The following is a 19529-nucleotide window of genomic DNA, read 5'->3' as shown; positions in this document are numbered from 1 at the left end:
ACTTAAAGTCACAGTATGTTTAAATACATACACACCCAACAGACACTTTAGGAACAAAATTATAGATGACAGTATGCAGCCTTTATTGTTCTATGCACAATATTTCCTATGCTTGCAGAAAGAATACACTAATCTGCTCCCTAGCTAAAGTATTCTAGAATTAGCCAGAAGACTTCTTATTATTATTGGTAGTTGCAAGTTTAATTTTAGAAGTGTAAATCATATAATTAAAGCTTTGACATAAGAAGTGATTATGTTCAAATGCAGCTCTCCATGTTACAAAAAATATGAAGGGATGATTTCAGATTTCTGTATTTAAAAATAATACCAAACAGTTTAGGAGCACACTAAAGAACACCACATTAAATGTAGTTCTTCTGCAAATGCACTGGAATAGACCTATGGTCCTCATCTTCATATAGCTGGCTATCAATGAGGCTTTCAYCAGGGTTAACTATCAAAAAATCAGGCAAACTGGACACCTCACCTAAGCTCTTTGGGGATTGCTGCACACACATGAATTACATGCGTGTGTTCACTAATGTCTGCTGGTGCTGAAGCATCTCAGCACATGCAGAAGCAGATCTGTGTGGGTTCAGTGCCCAGGACACATGAGAGTGCCTGCACATGTACACGTCAYGTGTAAGGTGCCAACACAAGAGCCAGCACAACCAGCTGTGCTGCCATCTGCACTCAACGAAGGCAYGTTGGTGCAACAGCAAGACAGTGGCAAAAACAGCCCTGCTGGGTGGCAACTAGTCCAGCAGCCACTCCARCTTCACTCTGGTGTCAACTAATCCAGATTAAGGAGCTTAGGATGTGGAAATAGATAGCTATCAACTGGCTACTCCATTATATCTTGCCTCTGATTTCTTAGACCTCATTCAGAAGATTCAGAAGGCAACACATACAATAACTGGATGGTGTCAAGGACAAGATTTTTGCTTCCACTCTGTGTAGAGGCAAGCATGAAGCCTAACCTCAGTAGTTCTGCAAAAGCTCAGTGGCAGCATCAGTAGGATCTTGTGGGTGCAGGCACAGGAGAAGGACAGAGCCCAAATCCTTGGTGATGGAGACTATGCTCCGTTGGCAGGRCAGTGGCACTGGACTCAGAAAGGGACGTACATGGGGTTCGGACAGCTGGAGAAACACGGGGTAGCACAGAGCCCGACACAACTATGAGGTCCAGGGGCTGTGTAGCAGGCTGAGCATCTCTCCTGCCCTCAAAGCCACACAAGACTGTGAAGAAACTGAAATGACTTTTAGCCATTATAACTATAATAAACAACTTCCACATGAGATATCTGTGCTGTGTCTTTCAAAGGGGTATGACAAAATCTYCTGCTCTCTTCCCAGAAAGGTTTASCYGCAATAAAATTTCTACAGCTTCCTCTCATCTTTTCCCCTAACATTCTGGAAAGAATCAGCATTGCCAAGATGAAGTAAATTGATAGCTGTACAAGATACATTTTTTAAGCATTTCCAGTTTCAAATTGCATGAACAGGCCTAATGTAATCTCTTAGACTTCATTGGAAATTCCGACCTACGGGAATTTGAAGACTAACTCAYCTTGACTTTTGATTGTATTTTGAGTCTAATTGGCTGAGTATCCTTAGAAAAATCTTTAATTACTTGTTACATTATTTCTTGAAGTTACAGCTGAGAAAGAAAAGCAARTAAGAAGCTGCTTATCACATCTATCACATGGTAACAACTTTGCAAGCGTACCACTGAACCTCTTGTATAGAGGCATTTTGGTCTCTCTAAATTCCAGGTCCCAGTAAGCCACATGCTGGAACCATCCTGAAAGTGCACAAGCAAAACAGCAGAAGTGGTGAAGTTAACCTGTGCTCCTTGAGTTCGGTTTGAACAACCAGCAAATGGGGGTATCCAACAACCTCTGTAACACGGAGGTGATTTTGGAAGAAATCTGTCAGAGCTCTACTTCTTGAGGATGGCTATAATATTATCTGCAGTCTATCTAGATCCAAGACAAAAGATGTTTCTATACTTTGTAAAGTAATGTAATCCGATGGTCCAGATATCCCTCCTTTTTCCTAGACATTTAGGGTCCCTCTAAGAAATATTCACTTATCAAAAATGTGCTTTGTGTGGAGTACGGATCTAGCTGTGAGTAGAACTGACATCTAAATTACACAAAAACGTACCACATAATTTGAYTTTCTTTGATTTCTGTAGTAAGGAGCGCCGAGCAGGGTTGAGAGCCTGTACCAGGATAGATTATCACTGGTATCCATTTACYATCACTGAAGCTTATGCTGGACACAAGTCACAGAAATTTATTTTCCTGATGATTGAGATAAAAGCCCTCAGAATTTGTTTGTCCCACAGAATTCATTCATGCAGACATGAATTAATAGCCTGTAATTTAGGAATTGCATACATTAATACCTGCAGCAGTATGAACACACTATGGCCAACAGCAAACATGTCCCAGGCTTTTCTCAGAACTGCTCACTAACCTCCTTCACGATCTCGTTGGTGTTGATGTTGAAAAGATTAATTTTTTTAAAGAATGAAAACAGTATGTGTCACTAGCTTCTTGCTGCCGTACACTGGCAAACACACAAACTGCAAAAATCAATGAGCTGCCTGATTCCCTTKGCTTATGGTGCCTTTACACCGTGCACAGCTTCCGTCCTGGCTCAGCATCCCGCCTGCCTGAAGGTCGCAGTGTTACAGCCCTTGGAGGAGCAGAGAGGGAGAATGGGCAGTGCTGTGGATGTTCCCCACGTCTCTGAGGTCTACGATCCCTGCTGTGCCAGGCACTAGGGATGTGAGCAAGGGATGGAAACATTTCCAGCCATGTCTCCCTTCCATGCCCACAAACATACTCAAATCTGCACCAGATTTACACCTGAGGCTGGATTTAACAGGGCAAATCCCATGACTAGTAGCATGAAGATAACCAGATGCTATTCCATAGCAATCTGAAGGAGTTGAACAGTGTCCCTTCCTCCTCCTCATCTACAAACCTCAATGGACACATGAGACTTTAGATCTGCCCACCAACACACACCTTCTGCTAAGCACAAAAACCTAGCATTTATTTGGCATCATTAGCAGGACACCAGGACCAGACGTGGATTCAGTGTGACCAAAACTGTATTCTCCTGACTCCTTCTCCTGATAGCAATTTCAAAGAGAGTCAAAATGACATCAAGTACCACAGTGTTGGTGGTACACAAGTAAGGTGTTGGCACATCATAGAAAGCTTTGTAAGGAACTTTATGGGGAAGACTCTGTGTCATTTTTTTTCCTAATTAGTAACAGCAAAGTTCTATGTTGGAATTTTTAACTTAACAATACCAAGCAAGAAATTTTCTTTTCCACAGGCCGAAAATAGGGCATTTTGACAATTAATAACTTTTCTGAAATTTTGTGAACAGGGACTTCCGTTGGAAGTGGCCCTTTCCCACAGGCAGAAGCAGGGATGGTGAATCAGTAGTGTTAACCAAAGGCATTTTGATATGAAATTCCCACCAGCTGTAATACCTGGAGATAAGTCCTTGCCTGAAATGCCCATATCTAAGCAGAAGAGATGGGAGTGAAGACAGAAATGTTAGAATCGGAGATGAGACCTGGGACAAAGGGACTTCATGTGACTTATCCAGTATAAATACCTTCTTCCTCTGTACTCCTAATTTGTTGAATTAAACATTAGGACAGGGATCAGGTCACAATAATTGACATTGGGATAAGGTATCCTTCCTACCTCATCCACCCAGGGAGAGTCAGCCTAGATCAGCAGTGACTGAAAGTCAGTGTCAGGTTAGTCCACTTTGAATGGTGACTACCCAGTGAAACCACAGTGAGCTCTGAAGGGCAGGTTTCCAAGTCCTGGTTGGAATTAATCAGCAACTTTGAGGGCACTTTCAGTATAAAAGTATAGGTCACCCTCAGCATGATCCAAATGATATGCAGATATGCAGAGCTGGAAAGGACTGCTTCAGTCTTTCATTCAGTCTGGTACTCTTCTGTCCTACGCAGTTGTGCCACATACTCTCTCACCAGCTTCTCTGCTGAARTCATTTGTTTTCTGGACCCCATTATTTCTCCTTGAATGTTGTTCCACAATTTCATCTTTCTGAAGGCCACTTCCAGTCTAAATGCCAATAATACACTTATATCCATTTGCTTTTAGGCCAACACTGACCAATGAATTTGAGGCCCATTTCCTATGTAAAATGGGGACCCCTGTGGAGTTCACTGTATGGCTAGAAAACCTTWGTTTTCTCCAGAGTTGCTAGTCTGAAACTTTTCATCAGCAAAAAATTGACAGTGTCTAACCTCCCTCCCTCTTAAAACCTCTAAGAAAAAGGGTGAGGTACTAAGCGAATGGCAGAGGCTGTCTCACGGCCGGATGTGACAAACTCTTTTTTCTTTAGGTTTTAGACAACCGTCTATCACAAGACACAGTTGAAAGCAAGACTCACATAACCCACACTGCCTTCAGAAYGCCTAAAGGGGCTTCTTCTTCCTTTCTTCCTTCTAAAACTTCCCTGTCTGTCATTTTTGGGAACCTTGAATTTTCTCATAAAGTGCTAACTTGAGAAGTAATAGGAGTAAAGCATACAAAAATTAGGTGACTTCTAGCCAAAAAGGAGAAATGAATGGAAGCAGACAATAGAGGTGTTTGTTCCTTTGGTTATTACAGTAAATATCCAGGGTACATATCAATTAATGCAGCTAGAGTCCAATTTCAGTCTTGTCTTCAATAGAGAACACTCATTGATTTCACTGGCATTATTCCCAATTTACATTCTAGYAAATGGAACCAGTCTTGCTTTCCTGCCTGTCTCCAGGAGCAAGGTTTCAATAGTTTCAGGTCTTCAGGAGTCTCTACAGAGGCAACATTTCTCTACGGAGAAGAACAGTGGAGAGCTGGGGACTGGCCAGTCTCGTCTCTGGGGGACGAGGTGCTTCTCCAAAGCACAGGCCTATGATTTGTGGATACAACAGTCCAAATTCAGAGTTGCTTTTATGGAGGGGAGGAAAGGAAAGAACATACTTGTCCCTGCAGCTGGCAATTTGGAACAGCCCATCTGTTGAGAGTCAGCCTAGCTTTCGGCACGAGCAGTGCTACAAGACCAAGGCAAAACTCATTTGTGAGTGTGTGTGGGGGGGGAAAGCACTCCCTCTATCTAAATTATTGCTATTATCATTAGCCTCTAAAKAAGGTTTCATTCTGCAGAGATACTAGCTTAATAAATTTGCAGATGATTTCATACTGTAAACACTTTGTTGGAATATTCAGCATTCAAATTCTTACTCTGATTGCTAAAASGGTACAAGGCCGGGAGGAAAGCAGAATAAATCTTCAAGCTGTAATGACTGCAGGTTAACTCTATACCTCTTCCCAGTCTTACTACTATCCATGTCACAACTATTAATTTGGGGGGCTATGTTCATTCTCACTGCAATACATAYTAATGCAGAAGGACATCAGACTGAATATTCTGTATTTTTTTCTGAATTACAGCAAGGGGGTGCACTGCTCTGAACTATCAGTGCTGTGTGGTTTGCTCAGCTGGCATGTTCCCCTCTCTGCGGCCCTTATAACCTTTATGGAAGCCTGGCACGGTCACTCACGCAAAATACAGCATCCTGAGGAGGACAAAGTATAGCCTAGAGGACCATATTTCACATTAAAATTCAAATAAATCACTGTTATGACAGAGACTAAATGAGAACACATAACAGCACGCAACACTGTTTTTGTGACAAATATAATCACTTTTTTTCAATATTCTGTGAAATCTGAAATGTCTTGGCCATCCTTTCATACGATGAAATTATAAACAGCAATCACACTTCCAAGCGCAGCCGATTTCCCGCTCACCAAAACGAGCCCTTAGGCGTCTGCACTCCTGCATCAGGCGCGTTCCCCCTAGGTGCTTATCTCGCCAGGCTCCAGGTGAAAAGGGAACGTTACATATTTGACCTGTTCTGGGTCAGGTAGCGCAGGGTGAAAGTATTTTAGGGAGTTATAAGAAAACACTTGAAAATGTGAGTCAGAGGGACTTTCCCTAATCTGCGTGCCAGAAAAAGCAGGGTTTTTTGTACCGCTATCACATCCTATTGCATTGGGTAAGTGGAGCTGCTCTTTGGGGAATAGCACTAAAGYACAGCAAGAACTCAGTCCAGTCCTAATGAACATAAATTTAAGACAGCAGACTGCAGCTGGGTAGGGAGAGACGAACGGGGGAGATCTGAAAAAGGGGGATGTATCTGGTTTGCTGTGCTGGGGTTTTCTTCTTAAATCTTATGAAGGGACAATAAGGAACGGATTTTTTTTCATTCTTAAATCCCACATTTTCAGTTAGCTCTTTCCGCTTTCCACAGCTCCTGTTCACGGCCTCTACACAGCAGATCCTTATTTATCCGTTTCTATGTTTGCAGTTACTTTGTCTGTAATCGCACCACAGCGCCAATCTCCTGAGAATAAATTTCATTGAGCCTAACATATACAGTTACAAATATAGTTTCTAGTAATACCAGCATCAAAGAATGTCTGTTTACTTTTAGTTAATCAAGATTATTACTTGATCGTCTCTCCGGCTAAAACACCCACCTGTATGACGCACTTTGCTTCAGYTGTAAAATGAAATCTTTAAGAGACGCAATCTTGGCACACACCAAATTTCAGACGGGGTTATATCGGGGTGATACACGATTACGACTGACCATTCTGCTTCCCAATCAGTCCCAGCTCAACATCCCGAAATAACTCGGGAGCGCACGATCCGCCTCCCCCGAGCCGCGCGGCAGCGAGCCTGCCCAGCCTGATCGACGGCGGGCAGCCTCCGCGGCGTGCAGAAAAGTTGACTCATAGCTGGAACTGCCCCCAACTATTTATAATAATAGTAATAATAGCACAAGGCAACGAGGACGGCCAACTCCTGCCACTTCATTGACCCATTTTCCCTCGAGCGGCCATTGCTAGTCTCGTGGAGAAAGCTCCTAATTACTCCAAGCAGACACCCACCGCACATCGTTAATACGGCCAAGTTGCACGCACGATTTCAAAGCACCAGGCCTCTGCTCTCGGAAAACACGCCTGCTTTGATCTTACTATGCAGCCAACCAGTAAAAAGCGTTGCACATATTTTTCTGTACCTATCCAAAGAAATTTATCTTTTGCACCCTACTTCATGCCATATGTTGGGAGCTGAAAGAATGAAGGATTTTGCTGTCAGTCTCTGAAGGCAGCGCAGGCCCCCTTCCAACTCCGCGCGGCATCACATCTCCAAGGATGACATTTCACTTTAGCTTCTGTCAGCACTATCTGCAGCGTAGCCCCGGCGCGCTGTTGAAAATATTCTTGATAGGCAGCTCATACGCRCCGGATAAAGTGCTCATTAATCTTGCCTTTAAAGTATAGAGAAGTTGGGTGGCAAAAGTCTTAAGGGAAGAGGGTTTTCTCCGGCGCGTAACAGCGGCTCCCGTTGCAATCCCTAGCCAGCAAGGTGAGACCGCGGAAGGCAGCCCGTGACGTTAGTGCCGGTTTGCTCCAGCGGGCGTTTTGCTTCACGGGCGCTCTCGCCGCTATTTTCTGCCGTAGCCGGGGCAGGGCTGCGGYGGGCACGAAGGTGCCGCCAAGCCGGGAGATGCCCGAGCACAGCTTACCCCCTTGCTGGCCCCCGCGGTTACGTTTTGCAATAACAGCTTCCACCCTCCTGAAGAAAGAAACGTGCTGGGGTGCAGGAGGTTTCCACCCTCCTCCTGCCATGCTGGAATATTTTGGCATTTAGCGGAAATATTTCAGCCTTCCAGAAGCCGGTTCTAAAACAAAAGTTTTAAAAAATTTTCTACATAACAAGGCCATTTTTTATGAAACATTTTGTGAAAATACAGAMTTTTTTTTACTTGTTTTTAATCCCTTCCCTATTAATAGATTTTTTTTAATAGAGTCACTGTTTATTTTTCTGCCATTGCAACCTAATACAATAGAAACAGATGGTAGGTTAGGCATTTGTAACGAGTGACAAGAGAACAATAAAATGAAATAGAATATTTTTAATTAGCCCCTCACCTAAAAAATCTCTTGGTAGAAACYATATGACATGAAATTGCTTTTGACGAAGGACTATCAGTCACTTCTGGTGATAATCCCCCAGTTCGTTATTATTTTTAAACCATTTAATGCTTATATCAGCATTCGTATAAGAGCACATGGCTTCGTAACAGAAGAACACACTAAACAATATGCTGCGTTCCATAATAAAGATAAATCCCTGTTTTGGATGGAGCCTTCCAATGCAATTCTATTAGGCATAAAAAGTCAAAGAAGAAAACAAGCATCGAAGAGACCAACCACTCTCTTTAGAGAAAAATTTATACTGCAAATGATTTAATGCCATTTATTTTAGCTTTATTAATCTTTGTAGTCTGTGAGTGTGAGTTAATTATACTCCTACACCAGCTGGATATGCTGGTTAAATCCAGACATAGCCTGTCACCGTCTCAGAAGATGCGGTTAACCCGCAACGATCAGCCGTCGCCCAGCCTGCCGAGGCCCTCCACCTCCTCGTTCAACCTAAGGTGGCAGAAAAGTGGCTGTAGCGGCCCCAGGTGTGCCTGCGCCCTGCAGAAGGGATGCAGAAAGACATCCCGTGAGCCAGTCACACGAAGCTATGAATGAATCGAAGAGCTTACCGGAGACGACGCTCTGCCTCCGTTCACACAGGTGAGACAGAGGCACACGCGCAACAGTGCACTCTTGCTAACACGCATGGCTTATTTTCCAATCATAAAGCGAATCTATAATCTGACTGGCAACATTTATTCCCCTCTATAAAGTCTGCATCCTGATTGTGGATGCACGTAAAATCTAAAAGCACATACACCTCACTAATGGACCTCTCTCAAAAGTGACACTTCTTCAGCCACAAACTCTGCCCTCTGCCAGTATCTTAGCATACACATCCTTCTCAACCCATCTGCTTTGGAAAATGTGGCAGGGAAGAACTTCTGGTAGTGCCTGAGAGCTCTGTCCTACTGCCTGTGGCGGATACAGGAACAGGTGCAGATGGTGGGTTCCTCAACACAACCACCTTGTCCCTGCCGAGCAGGATGACCGACAGCTCAAGCATTGCAGCTGTGCAGCAGCTGTACAAGAGCAAGAAGATCTCCAATTCTTTCCTCAGCTGGCTGGGATGATGAAGAAGGACGTATCTTTGTGAATAAGATGACAGGCATTTTAGGAATACAAACCAGACAGAAGCACACCAGTCAGAAAGAATACTTTAAACAACAGAAAGCATCTGTTACACCAAGGTTTAATTATCACTCGAGTGACAGTACTGATACTGCCATGCCCCAGGATGCTGGAGGCTCCAACCAATCCTTCCAGGGCATACATGGGAAGTAAAGAGTGAGACCTTGCAGCAAATCTGCCTCCTGACTYGTTAATGCTACAAGATGTCTGGAATCGGAGTTTTGCACAAATAAGGCTTGACTTAGCCCTGGAGAAAGTAATAAGAAACTCATACATAATGCCTTTTAAGTAAAACCTATTGAATTTTTAGACTTCCATATTAAGCCTTCAAATACTCCATCTTATAAAGGTCAAACATCCAAACAAGAACTTGATTCATGTACAAACTTAATGACAGATGCTTGCATGGGCTCAGGACGTGCACGGCAGTGTGACTGTGTGTGCATTAAGCTGCCTTGCCCAGGAGAGCCCCAGACGATCGCAGCCTGTCGCTGCACWGTTGTGCAGGGATTTCCACCTGCAAAACTGCACACGCAACTTATCAAAAAGCAGGGCTCATACAAACATGCTCCGCAGACAATACTTTGCCCCAGGCACCCAACTGTGGTTCTACCCAAATAACAAGTGAAACAGAGAGAGGGGCTAACAAAACAGGTTTTCTCCCCAAAAGACAAAACTGAGATATTTCAGTGGGCGGTCCCCAGGGAGCATTTCAGAAAAGGCCCCTCTATGATACGTGTGCAGCTGGTGGCCCGAACCCACCTGAGACAATTTAATTGCAGCACACACAGTAAACGGCGCTCTGCCCTGCCGGGGCGCGCAGCTTCGCTTATCAGCACCGAAGCCACTTTCGGTGAAGCAGAACTGAAGTGTTTATGCGAAAGCTGCTTATGTGGACGGCCGCTCGAGACGCCTCCTAAAGCACCGTGAACCGGACATGCTGTGGTGGGAATTAGGGACACYTCTCGACGGGGCCGGCTGGCAATCACGGGGAAGCTGGCTGCAGTTTCAACGCCACCAGCTTCACTGGCCAGTCCTGACCCAGCTCGCGCCTGGCAGAAGGCGGTGAGCACCAGTGCTCGCCCGCCCGGCGAGCCACCACGGTCAGAGCAGGTTTGGATTCGCTACGGTTCAACTCAGTTAAAACACCAGGAAGCGGCACCGTTTCCTCGGCAAAGTTTAGCTTGCAGAGAAAGTTCTCTGCTGACACATTACAACTTTCAATCAGAACGTTATAACTTGCCAGACGGGCCACGTACACTTGCCTATTAACCTTTCGATGGCTAGCATCAAGCTATGGTATGTAGGAGATCCGGTAACATTTATTTCCCTGAGGAAGTTTTCATATTACTGCAATAGGTAAAGCTGGCTTCAGAAATTCGGAAGGAATTGAAAACACAAGAGTCAAGTGAGAAAGTTGCAATGAAGCATTTTGATATCACTGAAACAAAACTTTTTAGAAGGATTATTTCCGTATTTCCAATTGAAAATTTTCAGACATACAATTACATGAGAAACTTCCACTCCTTTTTCTCTGACTGGGGTGAAATCCCCAAATTTTCCCCACAACGGATGTTTCCAATTTCACTCTGCTCCTGCCTCAAGCGCAGTCTGCCCTCGGTTCAGTGAGAATATTGAAATCCAGTGTATTCACATGATCAGTATATACGTTAGCGTGCCTTGGTGGTCTCCACCTTGGTACGTGCCTGTTGCCAAAGGACAGTTCCCCAGGTCCACGCAGACACCCTGGGGACAAGTACCCACGCCCGCAGCTCTAGGGTACCTGCACCCTCCCCGTGTCGGCGTCGGCAGCGGGGTCTGGCACGCCAGGCGCCCAGGAAGGGCCGGCGGCATCTGACTCCCAGCTCCRCCAACGAGCCGCGTGATGCTTCTGTCCCGGGTTCGTTAGCTGAAGGAGATCAACACTCTCCTTATCAACTGCTTGGAGAGCGAGGGCTGACGGGCGATATCGCCTCCACTCCAGCCGCTCCCGGGGTGATGAGGCTGTTTAAAGCACCTGGGGAATACCTGCACTAAGCAGTTCCCGTAACTGCAAGATCTTAGCCCGAGGCAGCACGGGCTCCGGCACAGAGCGCAAAACTCGCGTAGCCTGTGGACACGCGGGTATTTCTTTCTCTGAAACTCTGCCAGGTTTAGCTAGATCATTACTGATACCCCGTTACCTTGTTTTTCAATATGATTAACCGCGAATCTAGCAGTAAATACATTACAGACTCACTATATTAAACCGTTTGGCATTATTTGTCATTCCTCTTGCATTTCATCTGAATTTCTTTCCAGAATGTGGTGGATATATTAATGATGGTGAAAGCTACCATTGTAACAGCCATAYAGTATCCCAATAACACTTTTGTTTCCAAGTATTTGCATCTCAAGACTTCAATTTCAGGCAACTAAGCATTTCACCATCCCTGGGAAATGAGTAATTATTGTCACTCCCATCTAACAGACTGAGGATCTGGCAAACACCAGTCGCTGACTAAAATAGAAACAGTAAATGGGACATTAGGAATTGCTACACAGGATCMAGCCCAGGAGCCACCACCATGCTGGGTCCTACCACGGCCAGAGCAGAAGACTGGGGGGATCCTGCAGCAGGCAAACCGGGCAGCTTGCCCTGGCCTCAGCAGCTACAGATGAGCCCAGATCCCTGCACTTCCAAGCTGTCTTCTACTGCCAAGTATATATAGCCCCTTATATACAGGGCTGTATAAGGGAAAATACACGGGGCGATACTAAACACAGAAACCATACAAGATTTTTTCAAATCTGTTGTCCTTTGTACCCCTTCAATGCTTGGGCTTCTGAAGTCCATGTGAGTCATTCCAAGAGCTTCTGAGCTCAGTATGCAAATCTGGCATAAAATACATTTAAACAAATTGTTCGAGTTCATAAGGACGTGAATAATTTTGTTTTCCCTCTTTCTCATTCTCTCTTTTGTAGACTAAAAAAAGGATTAGTGCATGTCCAGCTATCTAAACTGAATCCATTTAGGAAAAAGTGTTGACAAAGGAGAATGTATATTCTTATAGCTCTGAAATCCATGCAGAAAATAAGTATTTCTAAGATAAATACCGCAACTTCATAACTTCAAAAAGTATTTGATGAAACAAAATCAATTTTCTTTAGCTGCATTTCATTTCCTTCTGTTCTAGTATTTTCTTTTCTTGACTTTCTTCAGTCATTGTGTGTTGTTGGTGTAGTGAGTATATTAAAAAAAAAAAAAGTCTAGAGCTCATCCAAATTCTGCTTAAGCAAGTGGGAATCATCTTTATCCTCAGTGAACCTGAGGTCAAGCCCTCTGACAGCCTTAAATTTTTGCCTCCTGATTATTTTCGCTCTATGGTTGTTTCTAAAACACTTGCATTGTTCAGCTTATTTAAATCGTCTTTGCACATATCAGCACTTGCCACTTGCTGTCAGTGGGAATTCTGTATCTCAGTACTATTATTAAGCTAATTTCTATACAGGTTACTTATATTGGATTTTAACAGTCAGGAGGAAGAACACCCTGGAAGGAGAAACTCAAATGCAAACTGGATAATTAGGCATGTTCAAATTGCTACAAGTGTAGATGGCCAAAACAAACGACACAGCTGAAATATTTAGGAGCTTTTGTTTTCCAGAACGCAGAATCTTGAGCTGCGAAGTACAAAGAACAGGACAAAAATGAACTTTCTATGGCCTGAAGAGAAATCATTTAGAAAGGTAGAATTTTAACAGGGAATCTGCAAGTAATTCGAGGAACTTCTCAATCTCTTYAGTTTGGAAAACCTGCTGAAGGGTCTGCTCACTGTCTCACACTGACAGGTTTCAGACCCTGGAAATCCCATTAAAACATGCTACAGCAAGACACGGAAGGCTCTCCATTTCTCGCCACTGTCATACATCTCAAAGAAACTAGGGAATGTTCTGGAARAAACACACAAGATTTTTGTCACTTAGTCTTTAAACACTTGTTCAGGCTCCTTCCTACTCTCCTGGCAATTGTTTCCCATTTAGACAGGTAATTAAAAAGCAATTGTGCTATTTTACACGTGTTACCATTAATTTACTTTTCAACTGCGTATCTGAAAAAATGCAGAATGAAAGCACTTAAGCCCAGATTTAGACAGTCTAAATTCCACTTAAGTCCCCGAGCTGCACGTTTCCAATTAAGCGAGGTGTCTCTGCAGGCCAGCAGGCAGGAGGCAAAAACCCCGAAGCCATCTGAAGCCGGGCCTCGGCCGAGCACCTCCGTGCAGAAAGGCACGCTTCTCACCACGACTCCGCTCCGCAGACGGGTTTCCGAGCCGCGGCGTTTCTGCCACACGCCTTTCCCTTAAAGCACGCTTGACTGACTGGGATTTCAAAGAGGTTTTTGCTGATTTATGCCAGAAACAGCGGTAGCAACATTTAACAAACCTCTCCGGACCAGACGCCTTCGTTCACAGCAGCCCTCGTTTAATGCCCAATCCTTCTGAGCACGTCGGGATCACGGAGGGCGGCAGCGAGCAGATATAATAGCGTGGCTCTCGGCGAAGAAAGCACCAAGCGGGACTTTTCCTATGAGAGCGGACACCTGAGCCAGGTGAGGGAGGATTTCTGAGTACCAAAGGAGGTGTCTCATCTATATCAGCCAACAGGAAGGCATGTTATCTTTCCCCCAGTGGGACTGCTGGTTCACAACAGGCTGAGGATGAAGTGCTGATGATGTAGATCTGGAAGTCCCAAATTCTCTGTGAGTTTTTCACTAAGAATGGGTTAGTTTCCATACCCAATTATGTCTATTCTGGATGTGCTCCTACTTAARCAGTAGCAATAGTTGTAAAAGCTAGACAGCTCCACATGATAGCAAGTGCAATCTGTAATTGTACGAGCTGAGGTTACTAAGATAAGATAGGCTGTTGACATCTGTTGCCTTTGGAAATTTATTTCGTAACATCAGTATGGACAGAACATAAGCAAGAAGCGAACAGAAGACGCCTGTGAACAGCATGAATCAGAGCAATCCAGGAAACGTGCACAACGTAAAACAAGGAATTTGTGCACGCACGAATCTGTGGGCTGTTGGCAGAACACCAAGCATACATTAGCTATTTGCTCTTACTCATATTGATCAAGAGGGACACGGTAAGCAAGGAAGGCATTTCATTTGCTTTCATTCAAAAGGGCTCTACTCGCAGAAAACAATCAAGACTTGACCTGAGCATCTGTCAAAGACAAACACGAAGTGTACACGTAAAGGAAAGAAAAGCAGYGTTGTCTCCTGAAGACTGCTGAACCCTGTGAAATCATCTGCGAAGCTTTCCAGGAACAACTTAAGCTCCACAGTCAAAGCAAGTATGTGGGATTGGCTCAGTAATCTTCAACAAAGCAAATCATTGTAATTGCTTTTCAAGACAAAACAATTTCGAATCCACTTTCTGAAAGTTGGGCACCTAAGTACGAGCGGCCTTATGTCCAACAGTAGTAAGCGCTGAAGCTCTCAAAAAGATGAATGGAAGCTGTGATTGCTCACCACTGCTGACAACCAGGTGGCTTGTAGTTAASTGTCTACATCTGCAAAAGAAAAAAGCTGTCTCAAAGGCTTCATTTTTCACTGTAAGTGCAAGCTGGTGTATGTGAGTGCAGTCAACAGTCTGAATGACTCCTTGCAAAGTCTTGCAACCTTAACCAAAAAATACTAAAAGTATCACACGGGTAATGCTCCTATGTTCACTCTGCAGTCTTACCTTCCTAAATATTTTAAAAGTTTGACAGCAGTCGGAGGCATAGGTACCCAAGAAATGTGTGCCTTCTGCACTGCGAGTTCCCAAGGGATCCCAGTGTCAGGCAACTCTGTGCTCTCATTGAAGGGAATACTGCTGACTGAAGCCCATTTCTTGTGAATGATGGATGAGAAACTAAAATTTCTTTAAATAAATTCTTCTAGGTTGAATCCATCAAGCTGGAGCTCACTTAGGCTGCATTTGCTCTATTTAGGGTGGGCTATGATTTGTCAGATATGCTTAATAAATCTTTCTCCTATTTAGTTCACTTATTTTAAGAATCAGCAGCCCAGTAAAATATAGAGAAGGATCACTTCTCACCAGGAAAAATAGAATCAGCAGTCTTTGCCCTGAGATCCTGTCCTTCATGCATAAAAGGAATGCCTATAAATCTGGAATGGAGGATCTGAGAAGCTGAAATAGCATTTATTTGGATGCCTTCCATACACTGCAGCTATATTTCATAACCAGTTACAGTGCTTACTAAATTTTAACATGGCTGTTCTTAAAAATACATACTTTTGATCGGGGGATAATTAACTGTACACCCTCTACCCACTCAAAAACTATCACACTGACAGCAGTACAAGCAAGAGCTGAAATCTGTTGCTACTGTACCTTCTCTCTTCTTGAAAAGGTGTTTGAAGTTCTAAGCAAGATGACAATTCAGAAACGTTTAACAACACAGCCTAGACCCYTTTTTTGCATTCTTCTCAGTGTCTGAATTACCAGGTTATCCCCCTGGTCACTGTCGAAATTTTTGCCTTTACACAATGAAAATGAGAAAGCATTATGCTGAGAACAGGGAGTATCTTGACATCTAAATCTAAAAGAAAAGGGAAACAATAATTTCTCTCTTAAAAATCAAAAAATCCTATCTTTTGGAAAAAAAAAATCATCACCTACAGCACAATACACTGGTTCAAAGCCTGACCTCAAGGAAAGCAAGAAAGATGAAAGTGAATATTTAGAAGAGTATCAGCTACTATACCTAGGAGAGCAGGGATGAAATTAATAAAGGGAAATTAAGGCTGGATATTAAGATGGAAAARGGGGAGGAATTCCTCCTAGAGAGACTTCTTATTCATAATGCAGCACATCACTTGAATACACGCTTTTGCCTTATGGAAAGATTTAAAATCTCTGAATGTGCATACAAGGTGTCTGACTTCCCACAGCTTTCAGGAGGCAGAAGATGTCCCAACTGTCCTTTCTGTCTTTGGAAGTTTCTCCTTAGATCCTAACTAATCCTTATTCATTTCATGTGGTCTATTTTCAGGCTGAAAATTAAGCACTCAAGTACTTTGCATAGGATTAGGAGCTGCTGTGGCAGAAGCAAGGGCTGACGACCCACCACGATGCACRTATCACGGCCGGTACCCGAGGGTGGCCACCCAGGCTCGATTTGTAGGGCGGGTGGCAAGGAACGGTTCAGTATTTCTTCTCCATTTCTGTTTTTTATAAGCAGATATTTAGCTGTGTAGTAATGAACTGCTTGTTTCAAAACACAGTTGCAGCTTCTGCAAAAGGTCAAGCTTTCTCCGAAGCATGCTCTACGTTCCTTTTCCTGCCCTAAGCACAACAGATAGCCATGTAACTACAAACCACCATTTTAATTTTTCTTTTTGCCTCATCGAGTACTTACTGAGCAGAAGGTACTACCTGTGATAAATGCTACCTGTCAGGACTTTACTTTGATCATGCTTCAAGACGGAAGGATTTCCAAGTCATTTGCTTGGAAATTTTTAATTCTTAAGTGGGTTGTTTGTTTGCCTCAAAGGAAGCCCTAACCCATTTTATATTGTCAAAAATCTATTTTTAAGCAAAGTTTTCCTTTGTACTTTAAACATTCCCTAAAAATACTTCTTAGGCTCATTTTGTAAAATTAAAATGAAGCAGATGTTTAAACTACCACCTGATTCAGCAGTTCTGCAGTGGTGCTCCTCCACTGACTACAGAAGGATCAAACTTGGCCAACGGCACCGGTGACCTGATGCGGGGTGTTGAGCTGAGACCCTCCTTCGTCATGACACTGAAGTCCCTCTACCCATGTCAAACTCCCAGTTTTGCTTCAAGTGCTCCTAGAAGAGCCACAAGCAGAGCAGAAATACAAGCAGAAACCTTCTCACTAGCCCTTCCCACGGTTTGTATMTAGCATCAGAAACAAAAGCAGGAGGGTTGGTGTGGGAGGTGGTTTAGGAGGTCACCTCTGCAGCGTACAGAAAGGATCTGCCTGGCTTCAGCCTGCTAAGCCTCCCGAGGCTACTCCTGACGCGCCGTCTCTTGCCCCGGCGAAGCGGCTGCGAAGGAAGCAGACGCGCAGCGCCGCAGCTCGCGCAGCAGGGCTGCAACAGCCACTACGCTCGCGACCCGTTTGCACATCTACAGGGGGGTTGTGAAAATTCTCATTCTTTCAGGAAAAACTGGCAAGCCCTCCTGCATCTTGGCAAAAGAATATATAAAATTACAATTCAAGAACGTCCCGGGCTAGTTCCACCTGAAAAAAAGCCCCCAAAACATAACCCTGAGGTGGCTGCATGAGACCCCTTCCATACGCAACTCTTTTTCGAATGTCCCTGGTGGTGGAAGGGTAACTGAGTTGCTGATGTTTAAAAGCAGTTGGCAAACGAATTCGGCAGGGTACTGACTACCATGCAACAGAACGCAAATGCATTGTAGCTAACCGCTAAAATAGAAATACTTTCTTTTAAAAATAACTTACTGACTACTAGAGTTTTAAAAATAACGGCCCCAAATTACTTTTGTGATTAGTCACATGGGATATTTCCCTTTCTGCCCCCAAACTGGGTAGGTGGATATTCAAATGCTAATTTGCACAAACAGCTATGAGCTTTATTTGCACTGATCAGCTTGAATGTGCAAAATCTGTGCTTCCAAATGTAAAGGCTGGATTGAAACTATTTTGCATAACTGGCTTAATATGCATGAAATTACAGGGCCATCCTACAAATTAGTCATTGCGTGCTTTGTACTTGCACCTGTTTCAGTATCTGTAATTTGGCATTTGCTTGTATCAGTCCAGCAGGCAAAACTGCACACCTGGATATCCAACATACATAAACCACAGTGAACAACTCGGAGCAGATACAGCTACAGAGGTCATCTTGCCAGCCAAACATATTTAAAATATCAGACCTCCGGCTCCCTTGCTCTACAGCTGAATCTTAAATTCAGACTTCTGCCTCTCTCCAATTTTACAGTTTGCCAAGGGTTGATTTAGAGAAGTGCAGCAAGAACAAAATTGGAGAGAAGCCTTGCCTACAAATTTTTATTGTAACCGAGTTGAATTTACTCCAGCTGGCTTTCTGCAAGCACAAACAGAACAGCCAACGACTTTGACATTCAAGATGAAGCAGAGGTTTGAAGGCAGGAAGCACGTCAGCCTGCAGCAGCATCTCACGAGGCTCAACATCTCCTAGGCTGGTAGAGGAAATTACGGAGAAGCTATCAAACACTCGTTCTTCTCAGAAGGTTTCCTGGCCACGTATCTTGAATCAAAAGCTTTTTAGGGTTTATAGTCTTTGTCAGGCTTCATAACCACTTTGCAAGCTTATTCCAAGTACTAACCACTTGCTAGSTTTCTAACAGCTGCTTTTACCAGCACTACCAGGACTGAACACAATAAATGCAAGGAATTGAGACTGTGACTTCATCTTTTCCTGTCTTCTTTCTTTTTTGGTCTGGGTAATGTTAAATATRAGACTTTCACAAAGGTCTATCTGTATTATTATTTTCTGAAGTTATTTTAAATGTGTAAATTTAAACATCACTACGAGTGAAACCAAGTGTAACGCTCCTTAGCACCCAGAGTGTCAGAAATTGTATGTGTGCGTACACAACCTCCCCGCTGCCAGGAAGAGAGGGAAGCAGAGCGAGYGAGAGCGCACATATATACCCAGACAGTCATTCTGGTGGGAAGAAAAAAAAAATTGCATTATATCAAACTGAGATTAAGTGAATTTCTGCCACTGCTGAATGACTTGGGAACTCTATTCACTTTAATGTACTATGAGCTGTCATTCCCATCTTTATACAAAGACATTGGCTTTCTCAAGAGCAGCTTGAAAAGTATTCARCATTTTCTGTACTTTCACGTACATTTCTGTGTGCATTTTTTTTCCATTAAAATGATACTGCTGAATGGTAGCAGGAATAACAGCCACCTCTCGTCTCCTCCTGGTTGTCTGTTGGTGTGTTTTATTTATAGGGAGAGCCGGCTTCAACCCTTGCATTTAGGCTGCCTAACACCGTCTATTACAAAACATTATCGTGACCTCTTTGGAGGTCTTACGGCCGTCCTTGTTTGCAGCTAGCCTCAGAAATTCAGAGAGAAAGCCTGAAGTCGTCTTCTTGGTCTGTGAAATTCTTTTCYGATATGACGCGGAACAATTTGAAAAACCTCTCAACTTTGTCAGCAGGATCTCGGAAGGCCCCAAAGAAGCTCTGGACAGAGGCGAGGGCCGTGCCCAAGCTGCGGGGCGAGCTCCCCTCCGCG

General features: G+C 43.8%; 1 protein-coding gene across 4 annotated transcripts in view; it reads right to left on the bottom strand.

The window, feature by feature from the left end:
• Nucleotides 1-19529, bottom strand: part of CDH4 (cadherin 4) — a 447560-nt gene that overhangs the window by 201962 nt on the left and 226069 nt on the right. Inside the window, exon 1 of one of the 4 annotated variants that reach the window (XM_085314137.1) lies at nucleotides 6597-6666. The exons of the other annotated variants lie outside the window; for them this stretch is intronic. The gene's annotated coding sequence lies outside the window, so the exon portion shown is untranslated. Of the gene's footprint in view, nucleotides 1-6596; nucleotides 6667-19529 lie in introns of those variants that run through there. 4 annotated transcript variants of the gene reach the window in all.

This window comes from Rhea americana, unplaced genomic scaffold (assembly GCF_003343005.1).
Source record: "Rhea americana isolate MKP2758 unplaced genomic scaffold, rheAme1 scaffold_4, whole genome shotgun sequence".
Classification (NCBI taxonomy): domain Eukaryota; kingdom Metazoa; phylum Chordata; class Aves; order Rheiformes; family Rheidae; genus Rhea; species Rhea americana.
This window is presented reverse-complemented; position numbering and strand designations above follow the sequence as displayed.